The sequence below is a fragment of the Rhamphochromis longiceps genome, linkage group LG10 (genome assembly GCF_057381845.1).
Source record: "Rhamphochromis longiceps isolate RC_006_pf linkage group LG10, R_longiceps_female_GT1.1, whole genome shotgun sequence".
NCBI classification, from domain to species: Eukaryota; Metazoa; Chordata; class Actinopteri; order Cichliformes; family Cichlidae; genus Rhamphochromis; species Rhamphochromis longiceps.
Genome location: NC_140566.1, coordinates 16,441,613 through 16,460,786, shown reverse-complemented (window position 1 = coordinate 16,460,786; position 19,174 = coordinate 16,441,613). Strand labels below are relative to the sequence as shown.

General features: G+C 39.3%; 1 protein-coding gene across 1 annotated transcript in view; it reads right to left on the bottom strand.

Annotated features, from left to right (window-relative positions):
• The window catches only part of nrxn2a (neurexin 2a), a 129,969-nt gene extending 112,002 nt beyond the window's left edge, over positions 1-17,967 (bottom strand). Inside the window, exon 1 of the mRNA XM_085420524.1 lies at positions 17,647-17,967. The gene's annotated coding sequence lies outside the window, so the exon portion shown is untranslated. The remainder of the gene's footprint in view (positions 1-17,646) is intronic.
• Between the last annotated feature and the right edge of the window lie 1,207 nt (positions 17,968-19,174).

Here is a 19,174-nt window from a genome sequence, read left to right as displayed (position 1 = left end):
AAGCAAATGTAAGGAAAACTGCACTCAATATGCATGCCCAATCTACTTGTGGCATGGGTCTGTGCACCTAGTGAAAGCACTCTGGCAAATATTGACTTCCTACTACACCTCTGTAATCCGCTGAGTGATGCTGGAAGCAAAATTAGGCATAAGTTCGGATATTAATTACCAAAGTGAATTGCAAATATCTCATTAAGTATTTATGTTGATGTAAGATTCCATTCTAGAAATAGTCTCTATTAGGGTGATGGGGGTTATTTGGAGTTACTCTGAAGTACTGTGCAAAAGTCTTGAGCCACCCCTCATTTCTTTATATTGTGCCTGGAAAAGGACAGCTATCTCTTTAAACGAAATAAATAGAAATATAACAGAAAAGGCAAAAACAAAGTTTCTACAATGCTAGTAAGGTTGACCGCCTTTATAAGGCAAGTTCCCTCATTTATTAGTCTTCAGGAATAATTCTCCGGGCTTCTTGAAAGATATTCAAAGCTCTTGTTTGGATGTAGCCTGCCTTTTTGTTCTGTTCTCTGTCGAGATGATCTGCTTCAATAACGCTGAGTTCTGGGCTCTGGCGAGGCCATGCCATGCCTGATAGTGTTCCACTATGGGTTGTTTTTTTATACCCAGGTATGATTTCACTGCACACTGCCAATGTTATGCTAAAAAATAAAGCTGTTGCCAGTCAGCTTTCCAGATGGTAATGCATTATGGATCATAATCTGATAATACTTTTATATGCTCATAATTCCATCAATTTTGACAAAAATTGATTGATTGATTGATTGATTGAATCTTTATTTTGAACATGTTGAAAAAGTATAAAAAAAAAATAGAATTAAAAGAGACAAATGAACAAAGCAAACAAAAGGAAAACGAGCAACCACAACTCCAAATAACGTCCATGTTCAAAAAGGAGCAGGAAGAAGCATAAGCTTATTTAATCCCACCCCTTTTCCACTATCTAGTATCAATAGACTACAGAAATACCTCCTTGCAATTACATTATATGTTATGTGTAATTTTTTATTTTTTATTTATTTTTTTTTTTTTCCAGCACCAGTGGCTGAAAATGTAGCCATCATCTATGACAGAGCCCCCGCACTGTTACAGGCTATAAATACACATTGTTGAACATTCTCTCCTGATGACAATTTGAACTAAAACATTCAAATTTGGATTCATCACCAAATAAAACCTGTTCAGGTTTGGCATACTCCAGTCTTTTCTCCCTGTTTCCCTTCCTTAAGAATGGCTTCTTGACAGCCACCCTTCCACTGAGACCATTTCTGATGAGGCTTTAGGGAACAGCAGATGGATCAACTGAAGGGCCAGATGCATCTTTAAGGTCTTTGCTGGATATTTTCCCTATTTCTTAAGGACATGACTTTTAGATATTGCACCATTGCAGACGGTTTTTGAGGCCTTTCACTTCATCTTTTATCCTCCAACTGTCCATTTTTCCATTTTTCTTGCATTTGTTAAAAACACACTGCACTCAATGATGAGATATGCCAGGTTTTGGCTGACAGCTCTTTGGGAATCACCTTGTTGGTGCAAAAATACTGTTTTATGCTTGTCAAACTGTGTTATCGTTCCATACAACTACGTTTCTATACAACTAAAGAAAAAGGAACAAATGATGTGTGTTTGTGACAGGCTGCTAGAAACAAATTGTAAAGATACAATTTAAAGTTGGTTCTTCGGGTGTCTGTTATGTGTGGACACAACACTGATTCATCACATTGAGTAAGCTGTCTGTTTTTTGCTTGAATGATAAAAAATTGTGAAAATAAAAGTGGTCAGGTACAAGAACTGGGATGAAAATGAATAAAGTTAAAAAAGCAGCAAACACCCAAAGAAAAGCACTGATATTTAGAACTACTGCTCAAGACCACTTTAAAACATTGCAAAAAAAAAAGTATTTCTCATTGCTATTAAATTATGAATAAATGAGTAATGAAACAAGACTTTTGCACAGTGCTGTACCTTCTTTGTTACAGCACAGTCAAACCTGCTGATATTTACAGTAAGTGCAAAGGAAGATTTATCCCAGCTTTTTCAAAGAATGCTCTAATCTAAGAAAGCATATTGAAATTTGTGGCATGCACCAGACTGTGGAGGCAAATGCTAAACGATATAAGATTATTTAATGCTGCTAAAAACCCTTCCACATAATTCTGTCTGTTCTGTGCCTATTAAGTTCATGGTCTTAAGTTTGGCTGTCATGCACAGCAGCATTTCTTCTGAGTGAAGAAACTACACGAAAACCTGAGCAGTGAGCGCAGAATTACTCTAAATTACAGACGGAAACAATGACACCAGTAATGATACACACTTTTAATTAACCAATTTTGAAGTAAAATCTAATCTGGCCTGGTGTGAAACAAAGACGAGTTTGACCTACATACACTAGGAATTTTTCTTTGATCTAGTTTGGATTGAAGATTGAAGCTCTCCTTTTAAAATACATTGTCATTAATTGCGTTTTGGTTTTTTTTCCTTTTTTTGCTTGTTGCCATTTTAGCATAGGTTTTCATAAATGGAAGAGCTGTAGACAAAAAAAATTGTTTTGCTTTGTTTGTTGTCTCATAATGAATCATTAATGTATCTGTCTAGTTGCATGTTTTAGTAATTACAGAGTGTAACAGCGAATTGATTCCTTCAAATAACCGTGAGACACAGATGGATGCCTCTTTTCAGACGTTTGTTCCTCTATGGGGAGACAAAAAAAAAAGGAGTGCTGGTATTTATCAGGAATAGTCTGTAGTTGAGTAACTCAGACATCAAGGGACCGTCTTGTTCCGCACACTGAGATAGTACTGCTGCATACAGCAGCAGACAAAGAGAGTGAGCAGCCATGTTTTTTTAAAGCTCAACAAAAAGTCCACAGCGTGTCAGCACTTTTGCTTCCAAAATAAAAATGGACAATTTTCTAACAGACTTGAAAAAAATCTGAGCTTGCGGGGTTTTTAAATATATCTAAAAAAAAACTATTTCCATCCATCTTTCAAGGCAAAAATATGATCTTTATCTTATGAATATACATTTTAAGGAATAAAAAAAGATACTACTACACAGTCAAATCTCTCCTAAGCCAGTGGTTCTCTCGCAGTAGATAAAATTCAGCACAGAGACAGACGGTAGACACGCAAATAAACAGACACGACTGCTTTTAAAAGCACAAGCACAAAGATAACATCAGGGTGAGGCTGTTTGATGCCATAAATGTGATCTGAATCATCAACTATCTCATTAGCAGGTCACACTTTGTGTGCCTCAAAGGATGTGCTCAACATGACTTCCCTTCATACTGCACTCTTCTTCACCTTCTTGCTTCTCCTACACCACCATATGCAGCCCTTATATCAAGTCACATGACTAACAGTAGTTTGAAGACTAGTTTTTCCACAGTGAAACGAGCGAGAACGCACATAGGAGACCAGCTAAGTCAAAGACAGATTTTACTTCACAGATATGCATCAGTAAGATGATTAATTCATTACTCGATAGACAGAAGAGAAAAAAAACACCCAATCGATAACATTTATTTCATTCAAGTCTGTCCCATGTGATATTAAGCAGAGTATCTTCAAATAACATTCACAAAAGTGTACACATTCATGTAAATTTATGAGGATAAACCATCAATACACTCATGAATAATTATAAATCTTTCTTGATGTATAAGCTCAAGGAGGTTCTGGTCATTTGCAAAAAAAGGGGAAAATTCTGCTGCACTGAAATTCAAGTTTATTAATAGTATATGAATGCAAATATAAGCGAGGGGTAGGCAGCAGGGGGTTGTCACTCAGGCACTCATATTGCCTGGGGACCTACAGCAGTTACAAGGACAGCACCCGCCCTCCACCCTACAGCACCCAGGACGAAGCCACAGAAGGTTGCTCAGCTGTGTGGGATCACTCAAACAAGCTGCTACCTCAGTCTGGCCCAGATGAAGCTGTTTTTTTCCTTTTATTTTTACTGTGTTTACTAGGCGCCTATATAAAAGTGGCCTCAGTGAGTTGTTGCTGGGTTTTGGGTTGGAATGAATTCTTCCTGTGTTTGCATGCCAACGACTCCTCAGTGAATCCCCACCAGCCTCAAAGAGAAGGTTTTCTTAATTAAGACTTGCATTATGAGATATTCAACCCCTCATTTCTGTTTTTCTTTGGTTTCTTTCAGTGTCTTTCACAATGAAGAAGATCTATCTTCAATTTTGAAAGATCCTGCTTTACCCTCCCTTATAAGCTTAACAAATTTGCCACATCGACTTTTCTCATTCCAAGCCAGGAAATGCTATAATTGAGGCTATGTCATGATACACTCCAACAATTTCCAGAAATAAAGCCAAAAATGTGACCTTTTAAAGTCATTTTGATGACACATATAATGGATGCTGTTACTCTGCAGAAAATTTTGTTGAGCTGTTTTCCTTGTACGATACTAAAAGTAGGATCTAAATCCAGGAACGCTCCACCCGTTGAAGTTGTAGCTGTTTCTATATGTTGTCACTTTCTGTGGTCCCTGAATTTTGATCACTTTACCGGGCACAACATACAATCTGCAGGCATACATGACAACCACTGCAATAAACCACATGTGCAAGGGCATTACATATGCTAATGTAGACTGTGTTTTTGAATTTTTAAGCTGAAAAGCAGATTCAGTATTGTTGAATGTAAAAACACAGCAATGCAAAAATCCACATCAGAAAAGATCCTCTCAACTAGAGGGGTCGGAAGGTAAATCAAATCAAATCAAATCACTTTTTATTGTCACATCACATGTGCAGGCACACTGGCACAGCACATGCGAGTGAAATTCTTGTGTGCGAGCCCCACAAGCAACAGAGATGTGCAAACACAACAACACAAACGAGCAAAATACAAGAATGGCCAACCTGAAACTAATAAATATATGTACAATATATAATAGTGTATGCATTTCTGGATGTGTATACTAAATATTTTCCTACGTGTGTGTGTGTGTGTGTGTGTGTGTGTGTGTGTGTGTGTGTGTGTGTGTGTGTGTGTATGTATACACATTTTTACAAATTAAATAGTAAAAAAATAAAATAAAATAATAATAATAATAATAAAATATATAAAATATACTGAGTTGAATATGTGCAAAACAAGTGGCATTTATATACAGTGTGGAGTGCATAATGTTGATGGAGAGAAAGTGAAGACATAATGGGACCAAGTTTAGCTGCAACCTCATAAACAGAAATGGAGGTCTGCTAGGAATCAAAAGAGTAAAAAAGACTAAGTTCATACTAAAATCACTCATAACCAGAGCCTTCACAGATTTGATGCGGTGCTCAAAAGCAGAAAAAATATACAATATATAGTCTCACATTACATAATCTACCTAATTTCATCAATTACACATTTATTAAAAAGGACTGAAATGAAGCTGAGACAACACAAAGGAGGGAAAAAAGGAATAGCTGAATGCTACTGACAGCAGGCTCACCTGCTCACAATGACAAAGCTAACATAACATGGTAATCTGCAATGCTGCCTACATTCATCACCTTAGCCTGGAGACCTAGTAGTTTAAATTAAACCCAAAGTATTGTTGAGGCTGATAAAACTGCAAATTAAAAAAAAAAAGTACTGAACACACAAACGAGCTAGAAGTAAAATGCAATGAAAGTCACGGTAAATCACAAAAAACTGCAAATGTAAAGCGCAGGCTGGGGGCTAAAAAAGTGAGTACAAATCATCCTCTGGAGACCAAGAATGTGCAATGTAAATGCTCTAACCGTTACCCATCCAAGAATGTTGACCCATATTCAGTTTCTTAAATGTATATTTAGAATGTTTCATTAAAGCCACTTCATTTTACTTAATGCCACGACTTTTACTGAAGCTCTTTAGATAAAAGCAGAGTGAATGTCTCACGAATTTCAGCCCTTGTTATGTGGCCGCGTTTCACTCGACTCATCCTTGAATTTATGGTTAACAGTGGCCCCATTACCTTCCAAAGGTCAAGTTAAATTACTTTGCAATATTTGCAACCAGTGCAGGTTATTTGTGAGGTGAGCGAGTGAGTAATTTGACAAGGGTGTTTATTTTCTTCTCTTGTTTTTTTCTGCTACACCTACTGGGTAGGTGTACTTTAGAGAAGTCCGCAGCTTTTAACAATAAAAATCAAACTCTCTTTAATATATTTCCGTGATCGTTTTCCACTTTGTTTGAAGCATAGATCAAATACTAAATGTTACTGAAAGTGATTTTTTTATGGTTGAAAGACATGAGCGTGACAATACTAAAGCGCAATTTCCTGGACTTTGAATAGCAATAAACTGTGGCAGCTTTGGACATTATGCACTGAATGCCTTTTATGTTGTTTGTCTGACATGTGGTTTAGATTTAAGGACATTTAAAAGCTTTTTGTTAACCACTTCCACCCCCCTCAGTTAGTGGATAGTATCAATTATTTGTATTTTTTCCTTTCAATGGAAGGTTTTCTTTTATCAGAGAGCAATACTTCCGATGTCCCCCCCTACTTCCAGTCTTTATGCAAACTATAATAGCTGCTGATGACTGTGGCTTCATATTTCCTACACACATGAAAGTGACATTACTTTTTCCATCAAACTATCAATAAAATAAAAGCTAATAAGCAGATCTACACATGCATTTGATGGTCAAATGCTCAAGGGGTTCTCATTTTCCATTTATTAAATGCAACAGTGTGTAAACACTCCCAGCTTCTAATTTGGTGTCATCCAATTATCATCCCCAGAGATACCATTTTCCTCCCAGCAGTGTGCATGAGACACTTAGGTGAGTCTCTTTCTCTTCACACGCGTTACCTTTTTGTCACTCAGCTTTTGTTTTAAGCCACTGTTTGCTCACTTAACACAGTTCATCCTGTTTGTAACCCAAACGTAATGCAGAGATGATTATTTGGTAAATTGGTAAATGGAACATCCTGGTGTTCTTTCATGCATTTTGTGGGTATCTGTGTTGCTGTTCCAGGCTCTCAGCGCTCCTAGTGGCATCCATATTTTTCCACACTGCATGACAGTGTCCCGACTTCAAATGTATGTCATGTTGCAAACAACACATTCTCTTCTTCTCCCAGCTTTATGAATCTTACATTTCATCCCTTCTACTTTTTCCTCAGTACTTTTTTTTTTGGAGGCAGCTTCCTTGGAATGAGTCAATCTTTTATGATGGGCATGCACTCATCTATAGTGGCTTGTGTAACATGAAACTTTAATTACTCATACATGACATCTAGGCCTACTTTTTTTATGATGAGGACACATCATCTACTTTGGCAGGTGGGCTAAGGGAGAGAATCGAGGTATTTCATCAGCAATGAGGGACTGCTTATTTTTATTTTATGTGTTAACAAAAAGTGTCAGGTTTGCAGTGTACGTTTTTGCAGTTGGCTATTGACGGTGATGAATTTAAAAAAAATGCAAGAACTGATGCTGCACTGGTGAGATGGACGCCGTTTAGTTGCTGATTCTGCACCTGCTAAATAAAAGATGAGCTGATAAACAACATGGTTCATATTGAACGTCAGTATTAGACTTATCAGGTGCTTCTCCTATCTAATAACCTCATTTTAGATGGTATTTTATAGCAGCGTGCTTGCTCGTGTTAACATTTAGAGAAAGGGTCATTGGCTGTCTTGTTATATCAAAACTAATATGAGAAAAGTGACACAATTCTCAAATCTATTTTTTGAGTGTACACTGCAGACTACACACTATAGTAGATTTAGAACAATTTACCATTTTAAAATCTTTCATTTTTATGGGTGTTTTTCTTTAAATCTTGAAATGCACTGAATTTTACAATTTACGATAAAATTCTGACAAATGAGCTGGGGATAAAATGACCGGGACATTTCCCATTATTTAAATGGATTTCTTTTTCAGTGTAGATAATCAGCAGCAACAGGCTAACTTCACTTAGTGCAAAGCCTGGAGCAGTAGTTTTATGGAGCCTAGACAGTAGCTGACAGCAAAATAATTTTCTACAGTTTGGTTTCATACCGACTAAGTGCAACATGTCTTTTAGGGGAGCTTTACAGAGAGGTGCTGGAAGGAATATTTTGTTACCTCTGAAAAGAGCCAGGGTAGCCATTTTCCACCTGTGTGATAAGATAAGTTAGCTGGCTGCTGGCAGGAGTTTCATATTTACTGTAAAGACATGAGAGTGCTATCAATCTTCTCATCTCACTCTCAGCAAGAAAGCAAATAGGCAAAGCATTTCCAAAAGCACAGAATTCTTTTTTTAATGCAGCTGCATTTGGACTTTGGTATGCATTCTGTTAAATGAAAAACGTTTTAAAGAAAAAAAAAATGCTTGTAGTCCTCAAACAGACACATCGTCAAATATGTCTTTCTGAATTTTCTACCAGCCTAAGGTATCACATTTGTGCCTTTTCAAGCTAGAAGCGTTTGCTATTGAGATTTTATGTGTGCTTTGCTTTTCTTGTATTTGTGGAATGCTTTTTTAGCTCAGCTGCAAGCTTGAGCGGTACAATCACCGCCCTCATCAACATCTGCATCCGCACGACCGTCACCCTTGCCATTAGGCATATACTCCTCATCATCAACAAGGCCGTCATTATCCTCATCTTCATCAACCACTTGATCCTCTTCTTGACCGTTAACTCATATCTCTGCGTCAGCTGTTATCCCCCTGATTTATATGTTGCATAATTCAAAGAGATGTATAAACGTTCCAGTATTTTCAGTGCTAAAAACGAGATGTTTGTGGCTGCTGTTCACACTGTGCGCTGCGCCGGTTGCTTTTATCAGACATGAAAGCAACCTTTTGAAAATATTGATTTTAATTGTAAATATTCCACAGACACAATCAAGCCACTTTCGTAGCATTTACGGTCGTAGTCATGCTGTTGCTTTGCCCTTATTTTTCTTCACAATCTGCCAATTTGTCTTGCTGGGAAAGCTCTTAGAGACACAGGCCTGAAGAGAAAAAACTGTGTTTTTACTGCACCTTTAGATTTAAGTGTGATAAATATGAGCAGATATGGGCCTTTGGCTTGAACAACACTCAGGCAGAACAACCAATTTAAGGTATCTATCTACCTGCTGCAACACTATGTAGGCCATACATACTGGGTGCGTGTCAGCCAAGCATTAGTTTCCCCTTGTCTCAGTAGAACAGGGCCTGTAACAGATGACATTTTCACAAACCAGCAAGCCAGGTAATTAGGTAACTAACTACGTAACACTAGCTACAAGCATAAACATGGTACTCTTCACAGTACCCTCATTAAGCAAATGTAAATGTACTGTAGGCGTAGTAGGGATAAAATCCATGCACATCTGCTTGCTACACTGCTGTAACTGTAATGCCATTTGAAATGCTTTCCTCTGAGATGCAATTTGCTTGGGTTCCCACAGCAAAAAAAATGTGATTTAAATGACAAGACGGCAGGCATCTTCCAGCTTATTCGCTTACATGCAGCAAATGAGCCTGCATCACTGTCTCTGTCCAACCAAGCGGGATCAGAGCAACACCTTCATCGCACACTTAGGTGGAGGTTGGGTTGTGGCTATGAGAAGCTCAGCTCAGGCAAGACTCACTAACATCATTAGACAGATTTTTGTCCTGACATATCTTCTGTCAACATTCAGTTTTTCTACTTATATTTCAGTTTTCAGGGGAAAAAAAGAAATTACATACAAGATTGTTTCAGAAGAGAACCATTTGTCTGAAGCTTTATTTTATAAAAAAGATTCCAATTTTCTGCTCGCCACCCACTCCACTCAGTTTGAGCATACAATGACATGACTGATGTGTGTGGACGAGCAAAGAATGGCGTAGAGCGCCATTTAGTCAGACGCTGTCAATCTCACACAGGTAAGCTACAGTACAAATGAGTGGGAAAATCTTTCAGTTTATTCTGATGGATGTTTTTGATATTCCTGTGATAGTTTAATCTTTCACTGTTCAGGCATTTTAGAAAAATGGCTCATGTCTGAATGGTTGTTGAGAGCAAATTCAGCCCCATGTTAAAATAATGTGAGGGTGTGCATTAGTGAGGATGTGTTTGGATATCTGTGAACTATATAATTTATTTTACCCCATTTTACTAGAGATACACCAATCCACCAGCTAGGGACCAGAATCAGATGACTGGCTGGCCAGTCAACTTCGTGTATGTCACCTTTAATGCATGTGCAACACGAATGCAGACAAATAGTTGCAGCACACTCATAGCCCACATGCTAACATGTTACTGGCTAGAAAGCGCCCAACTGTGAGTTAAGGCACATGGGGGACCATCATGAAAAACTCCTTTACCTAATTGCACACTTAAATAACACTCACCAAGCTGAAATGGACATTTTAAAGATACTAAAAAAGCTAGCTAGGTCTGAGCTAGCTAGCTAGAGTTACCACATGCCACTAGGCTTGGTATAAGCAAAGGATCAACCCTGTTATAAGGAAAGATGATAGGAAAAGATAAGTGTTGATGTTCTGGGGAAGTTATAAACATATTGGAAAATAATACGAGTAACTGATGCTTGTTTTGTTATCTTATAAAAATCTATTGCAACTGCTTTTGTTTTATGGGGGAAAATGTTTCAGGTAAAGATGGGTGTACAGCAATTAATGACTTGTACCTCTTACCAGTAGCAGAGCACTTAATTTTCAGTCAGAGCAGTATGGGGGAAACTGTTTTATCATTTGTTTTATTAACAAAAAATATTGAATAATGAAAAAATATGATTTTGCTTGGTTTTGCTGGTAGCTATAGTACTCAGAAAGAAATCGGCAGTGCCAAAAATCTGCAGGTCCCACTTAAAAACAATTGACATCAACCAAGACAATTGCAGTTAATGCATCTCTACATTTCACTCTTCTGAATAGTACTAGCTGTTCACACAATCACAAGGTAAGTTGTAGCCTACTAATACTAATACTATACAAGCACTGATAATAAAGGGCAGCACCATGAATTTGTATATAAAGTTAATTAAATGATTGCCTTGTTGATTAACATTTTCACATGCAAAAAAATCAAATCCAATCAAAATACTGAAAGCGTTCCATCGGTTTTCACCAGTGTGCTGTAGCTCATACAGGGCTAACAAAGGATAACATCTCATTGGGAGATACCAGAGGTTTCTAAAAAGCTGAACTTTAATTCAATCTGCACAAAAATACACTGATCCAAAAGCAGTGAAGATAAAATACACTGTCAGTGAGCTAACAGATACAGTGCCGATATCAAAGATCATTGAAGTCCTTACTGTGCAACTTTATGAATTCCCCCATCTTTCAGAGTGCCTCTTCAAGACTCTGGATATGCAAATACTCTTAAACACAACCCTCATGAAAGCAACCCCAGAGATCTTTATTATAAATGACGGACCTTCCCTCTCAACTCTCAAGGAAGAATTAATTTGCCGTTGAGATTCGGTCCTCTAGTAGAGCACTGTGTAGCAATGTAGGTTCTGTAACTTAGCTCCTCATAAAGACGCTTCCTAAAATATATGCACAAAAAATTTAATGAGACAGCAAAGGCCCTCCTGTGCTTCAGTGACATTACCAGGAGCCATCATTCAGCACTGTACTTGCTTGTGGAGCTCACCCATTTATACAGCATACTACTAATGATGAAAATGTTTGCCCTTGAAATCTCAGTTAATAAGCAGCTATGCTATGACATCCATGATTAGATCATCCAGTGCTGTCACATCTCATCCTGAGAATGATGCCACCAGACAAAATGGAGAGTGGGAGCAAGAAAAGATCCTATTCACTGATTCTTTCCTTCACACACAAGACACACAAGACACAGACACACACACACACACTCCTCTCTCCTCTTCACCAGCAATGCAACAGAACAACCTGGGTTAATCTTGGGTAACAGCTTCTTGGCCAGGATCAGAAAGCTCCACTAAAACCCAATGAATGTTGACACTGATACAGCATGGAGCCTCCTCATACAGGTAGGACGCAAGAGACAAACTCCTTTATAGAAGCAGCCGCTTCAGGCAAGGAGAAGATTGATTTTGCAATGCAGCATTAGATGAGATTTCCGATGCATACTATAACAAATTAGCATGAATCTGTTCCCCATGAGAGACGCCCGAAGACACAGATTGAATTGAAATAAATGACTGTCCCAGTGTTTACCACACCATCCCCGACGCTGCAGTCCGCTGGTCATCTGAGTGTGACAGGCCTGGTTCAGGCACAGCAGAGATCAGCGTGATGGATGGACAGTCAGGCAGCTGATCAATTGCCTCCACATAAATCTGTCATCCACCTTAATGTGAGATGATAAGGAAGGAGAAACGAAAGCTTGCAAGACTTTGCTCTTTTAACCCCAAGTGTTACAATGCAATTTACTATGGCTGGCCAGGTTTCCTGCTCTTATTTTTCCCCATACATAAGCTTCCTTTCATCGTGAGTGCTCACATTCCTTCTAAGCCAGAGTCCTGTGGATATTAGCTTGAAAAGATTAATGCCTTTGCTGGTGAGAGTAATGTCTGGTATGAAAGAGAAAGATTCATTGAGCAATCTGAAACTAAGACAGTATAAGACCTCCGTAGCCCCGTCAGACATCTCTGGCAACAGATCTGATGCAAGTTCAATCAAAACATTTCAGTTTGCCTTACTGTAGCATCCCCCACTGACCCAAACCCCCCACCCACCCCCTTTTTTTCAGTTCCAACATTATGGGCTGACTCACTGATGAAGATAATGTGTATTACTGTACCAGACTGACAGTCAGCCAAGGTGAATGTCTGACCTTCCACATGTCATCACTGTTTTAGTGGAAGAAACAGGCTTCTGCGCACACTTATTTAAAGATGGCACTGATGTACTGTAAAAGAAGCTAACCCAGTGCTCTCATGAATAATGCATTGGATCCAGTCTGTTGTTGGACCTTTGATTTATTTTTTTCTTTGACATTCATTACTAAAGCATTTAGGAATGCAAAACCAGATATGAGGCTCGCCAAAGTAAAAGATCACACAAGTTTAGAATATATCAATATGCAGAAATGTGATGATATTCTAGGAATTACTGGCTCTTTTTAATAAATAAAGATCCACAGTTTGGGGACACTGAACTGTAAATATTTCAGAATTAGGAAAACAAAGACACCTCTAATAATATTACGGTGTGCCTGCTAAGTTGCCAAACAATGGGTTAGATAGAAAATGCAGATTTGAAATGATACAGTAACTGGAGCACAGAGAGTAGTTTCTGTTCTTTGCTCCAGATTTCAGCAGGATCTTGTTGCATTGCTGTTTTCTGAGCACCGTAACTGCATAATGTACTGACAGGGTGATATTGTGTTTTATATCTCAAAGGGCACTGATTATGCTGCCTGGGCACATTTTGGGTAACAGTGCAGTTCCCTTTTCTCATGTTGTCACACGGTAGCAACGATGGACGAGCTGAAATAAATTTGCAATGTATTGCAACACTCCTGAACATGCAGAAGACACCTGAATGGAGCAGAATAACAATCCTGCTTTCTTCACCTACTGGCTCATGTATCCTAAGTTTAACAGTAAATGCTTATTATAAATATCACCTTTAGGGTTTTTTTTTATATGCACTCCAAGAACTCATTATTCTTTATGCTATTTTCATTTGGAATTACTACGGTGCCATGCAAAGTTAAACTGTGAGATTATGAACACTTACTTCGCTTCTGTTTTCCTCTGCTATTACTGCAATACAATAGCCTCTTAATCAAGGCCAGAGGCTGATTGGAGACTGTGGTGTCAACCTTAGGAGCCCATTAATTACAAAAAAAAGTTGTGTGCACCATAGAGTGGTGGTGGAGGGAATGGGGGTGGGGGTGGGGGGTAGGGGGTAGTACTGTTGTACAGGAACATCGTCTTTTATGCAGCAGAAAATGTACCAATACTCCTGAAACAAAGTGTCAAAATGTGCCGCTAGTTCCAGAGACTGTCTAGACTTCATAACTGATAACATCACAAGTTTGAGGTTTCCTCATTCTTCTCCCCGCGCTGTTATTCCACCCCCCCAAAACAGCACATAAGCATTTTACATTTCGTTATTTGTTGCACAGCCAAAAAAAAAAAAAAAAAAAAAAACTAATTTCAGTCTCACAGCGTTTCATTAATGAGAACTAACGGAAAGAAATACCTAGCAAATGTCATTCCTTCTTCATAATGGCTGCACCGTCGTGCTAAAATATGATCTGGTGCAATTTTTTTGTCATGCACATATTTAATGAATTACAGCTGAGCTTTTCAGAAAACATTTCTGTCACGGCGCCTCCCAGTATGACAGGCCCTGGTGTACCAACCTTTGCTGATTCCTGAGTAGCATTCTGCTTACAGAAAATTACAGACCACCTTCCGCTCCATTCCACCTACTGTACCACCTGCGGTGAAAATAACGGGCAATTTCACTGTCAATTATTTCACAGATATATAACAAGACCAATCAAGCTTTCTAAATCAGTTGCCGCCACATATGAAGATTATTATTTTACTTTTCAAAATTTCAGTATCCATATCTGGACTAATACTGTCTTACAGCCTTACAGCTACCCTTTAAAACAAGTGGCACAATGACCCAGATTGCAACTTAACCAACAGCGCTGCTGGTTTCCCAACTCTGACTATAGGACTGCTGGCTGTATGACTTGTATTGTGCGTAGGATTTCAGTTGTTTAAGTATTTTGTTTCAGTCATTTGAGCAAAGTTCATTAAATATAATGTGCAAATAATGAAATAACCCCAACTCCCCAAAGGTGTAGCGAGACAAAGATCTCAACTGTGACCTTTTTTTGTCTTCACCATCCAGGGACATAATCCCTGTTTGGCTGCGCAGCTGGCATGCAACTGAGTCACGCGTCAGCCCTGATTAGAAGCAGCAGTGGTCCGCGGGCCCCGTTCCTCTGCCAGAGCCAGAAGTGGAAAAGGCCAGGGCCACCACTTTCAGTCTGTGGATGTGACCTTGATGGGGTATGATAGAGAGGAAGCGACACGATTCGCAATGCCGCACAATATCTGTAAACTTCCACTTCCCCAGTATGCACGCTGAAGCTATTGAGCTGTGACACACGCACACACACCATGTCAACTCTGCCCTGTTGTTATTTCAAGCAGTCTCCTCCTTCACGTCACCCAGTCATCCATCTCTCTTTGCATATTGGCTGGTGCTTTAGGCACGACATCTTAATTCTAAATTTCCTTTTCATACTTAGCAGGCACCATGCTAATGTAAAAAATTCAAATAAGTGCAGCTTTAACAGATAATGGCTCAAATACATTCCAGCATTAAGCTTAATGTGAAGTAATGTGGATGCAGCTTAATACTATTAACAGCTATAAAATAATTTCTGATATTATTTTCAGTTGAATTAATACTGGTTGTATTATGTGGGTAACAGCAGCTGTGACGTCAATTAAAAAAAAAACAACAAAAAAAAACTAACTCTCTGTCCAAACCCTTAAGTCTCACTGGAAGCAGCAATGGAGACAGATGTCTTGTGAGCCAGATTATAGCAACAAGAGTTGGGAAAAGATGACACCGAAGGCATAAAAAATACTAAATGATGAGCAAAATATTGCCAGTGGCATACTCTGTGTCAAAACAGAGCTGATAACTTATAAAAATAAACACAGGAAATTTGCTGCAAGCTGCACATACAAAAGATGAAAAAGGGAAATTAAAATAGAAAACAAAAAGGCAAGACTGTGACACACCCTGCTGTTGCAATGCTGCCTGGAAATATTATCATAAAAAAATACCCAACACACACACACTATATACACAAAAAGTCATGCTCTGCATTGCATAAGTCCATTGTTCAGGTTTGGAGCATTGCAAGCCTTGGTTGTTGTCAACACAGCTCTCATTTAAGAAAACCAAGTGCCTTACTAAAGAATAACATAGCATTTAAATGAGTCTGTCAGCCAAAGCAGCAGGGATTTAAGAGTGTTGATGAGAAAATGTGCAATCTGAGATGCAACACTTGTGCGCTGTCCACAACAGAGGTGCTAAAAGATTGCATGCAACGATAGTCAAGCACAGGTGGTTACTTACTTTAAGTGAAAAGCATTTTTCATGCAGCTACCTGAGTTGTAAATACCTAGATTTTAGAGAACCAAGTAACAAAATGGATTGGATTACAGGTGGAGTAGAATTTGCAAAGCAAATTGGTTTCCAGGGTGAAGGGAGGGCAGCAGCACTCCTGTGAAATGTGCAGCAGCAGCGTAGCTCAGAATCTTGGGCACCTCCCCTCTTTTTTTTTTGATAAATTAATCTAATTACTGGGGCTAATATCCAGCTGTGACCTAGACTCGTTACCATTTTAAGCGACAGCACTGAAGACACTCAAAAAGAAAGAAAAAAAGAAAGATGATGTAATTAAACTGAATTACAAGACTAAGAATCTGAACTACACCAATTTACGCAATCCAGTGAACAATAGCAGATGATTAACTAGTGTCTGTTTCTGTTCATTCACATTCATCCAAGTAATAGATGCAGCGTGGTATGTTAGTGGTGATGATTTGCTGTCAATTGTGTAAAGGGGAGGAAAAAATAAATACATTTTTGAAAACAAGCTCCAAATTGAACCACAGCACCTCATCAGCGGCCAACGCTTCTTAATTGGTGCTACATAACCTGCTGCGTGGAAGCTGCAGATTCCTGTGGGAGCATAAATAGGCCTAGTGGGCTACAGGTTTGAGCAACTACTCTCATCACACAAATATATATATCAAAAACATATCAATAATCATAATTTCCAGTGCACAACTTTCTCAGGTTTTAAAGATAATATTAAAGTGAAGCTGCTGAGGATGCAAAGGATGTGACAACTGTTTTACTCCACTGTTCCCTCCCTCTCTCTCTCTCCCTCTCTGTGTCTGCCTGTCTCTCCTTCTCCTATCTTTAAACTGGCCAGTCCTCTGGCACAGAACATGAAATCCCTCTCAATAATAAATAGGCTACCTCGAGCATTTCGGAGACAAGGGCCCTGCGTGCTGCATGACTCAAAGACCACCTTAACTTCACTTTTTTATATAAAAAATTAATACCTAGCCATCCCGGCATGTGGCATCTGACGAAATGAAACAATGGCTTGTGCGTGTGTGTGTGTGTGTGTGCGTGTGTGTGTGTGTTGTGCAGCCTGTATTCAAAGGAAAAGCCCCGCTGTATGTGCTGTAGCCTAACCACAGGGCATGTCTGCCGGCACGCAATTAAGCGACCTCAACCGCAACCGTGTTGAATTTGGAAACCATACCTCTCCTCCACCCTCCCTCAACTGACTGTAAACACGGATACAAAAAAGCAAAGCGTTAGAGAGAGAAGGGAAAAGGCGGCTTGGTTTTTAAATGTGATTATCTCTCGTTGCTTTAAGTGAAATCTCCAAAAGAAACCTCAGGAGAAGTGTCCATAATTGGTGAGCAGCAGCCTATCGCCCCCCCCCCCCCCAAGAATTGAAATGCAAACAATTCTGGACCACTGACATTGAAAAACAAAATAAAAATAATAAAAATAAAAACACACAGACACTGATACAGCGCGGCTTATCTTGTAGCTTTCTACTGCAGCACGCTTTAAAGCCAATTATCGCCGTCCATAAGGTCGTTTCTGTGTAGGAGGTGTGCGGTGTCATTTAGCCTACCTGTGCATCATCCAGCGATCCGACACATGGATACAGGGAGGGTTTGATTATTCCAGCCAGGCAAAAGACAGGGAGAGAGAAGAGAGGATGAGGAAGAGGAGGAGGGGGGAAAGGGGGAAAAAAAATCCTAAATTGAGCAGAGATGAATGCGGCAGATGAATAAGCGACCTCTGTCTTCAGAAAGGATATTCTTATCTTCAAATGTTGCTGTGTCGATGGAGGCAGGCGGGCAGGGAAGCCCAGAGCTTCTCTGTACAAACAAAGATGCTTTCTCTCCTCCGCCGCACCGAGGGCAGCAGCAGCAGCGGCAGCAGAGCCGTCATTCCCCCGACACTTGATGGTAATAGTTTGGTAGGTAGCTTATATGGGTTGAGGGCGCGGTCAGCTGCTGTTGACCAATCCCGCTTCCCATCAAACTATAACAGCAGCGTTGCCATGGAGGATTAAACGGCGTTTAACCACAGAAATGTAACCTGCAATATTTAAGCAGGTAAACTGGAATTTCCATCACGAGTATCATATTAAGTGGGATATCTCAACATAGGAGTGCCATCCTATTTTTAAGGAGGCGGTTCAAATGTTCAACCAGATCCTGCCTTAGGTCTCTTCGTGTTGCCAGAGTGTCCTTGAGCAAGACAGATGATCGGATTGTGGTCACCCCCCCCCCCCCCCGCCCCCACATCACCACTAAAACTAGTCCCCTTGCTCCATTCTAGGGTCCACAGCTCCATGTGTGCCTTAATGAGCAGCTTACTCATCCAGTTGCCATCTTTGTTTGACATCATGTAACAAAACACACCGTGGTGTCATTCCTACATTAGCAGCCTCCCTCCACATTCACCTCCCCCCCACCAACTATTTAAAGCACGAAAACTTCCATGGCTCTGAGGGAAAGTTTTTTGTTTTTGTTTTTTATAAAAAAAGACTGTCCAAAGTTAACAGTGACACCAGTGTGCAGGCTGGGGTGTAATATTTCAAGCTGCTATCATCCCTGTAAGTGAGCGAGTATGGATGTGAGCTTTATTTACACTGTAATTCTTAGTTCTGCTCAAATCACATTAAATTAATGGCAGGAAAGAGAAGAAAGAGCAGGAAAAGTAAAAAAAAAAAAAGTTTTAACTTTTGAAGTTGATTTTTGTGTAAAATGATATGAAAAAGGTAGTAGAGTACATTTAATGCACAAAAGCAAGTCAGCTTGCTTTATATAAGGAACACAGACACACAGACACACACAAGCAGACAACACAGAGATAAACTGCAAAGACTTCACACAGGGTTATATAAGTCTTCTGGTGGAGAAAATCAAAATTTAACCTCATTATGTTGGAGTGAGCTGTACATTTTCTGGATGATACTTCAAGCTCCTTTGTTTAATCATGCTGCTTTTCCATGCTGGAATTGGATTCAGAGAAACTGAGGACATTTGGATTTGTGCAGAAAGAAAAAAGTGAGGTCACGTATCAGTTTTCTATAACTGCTGATTCTGTATTCACTATCCTACATCAGGTCTATGCAGCATGCTGTGAAG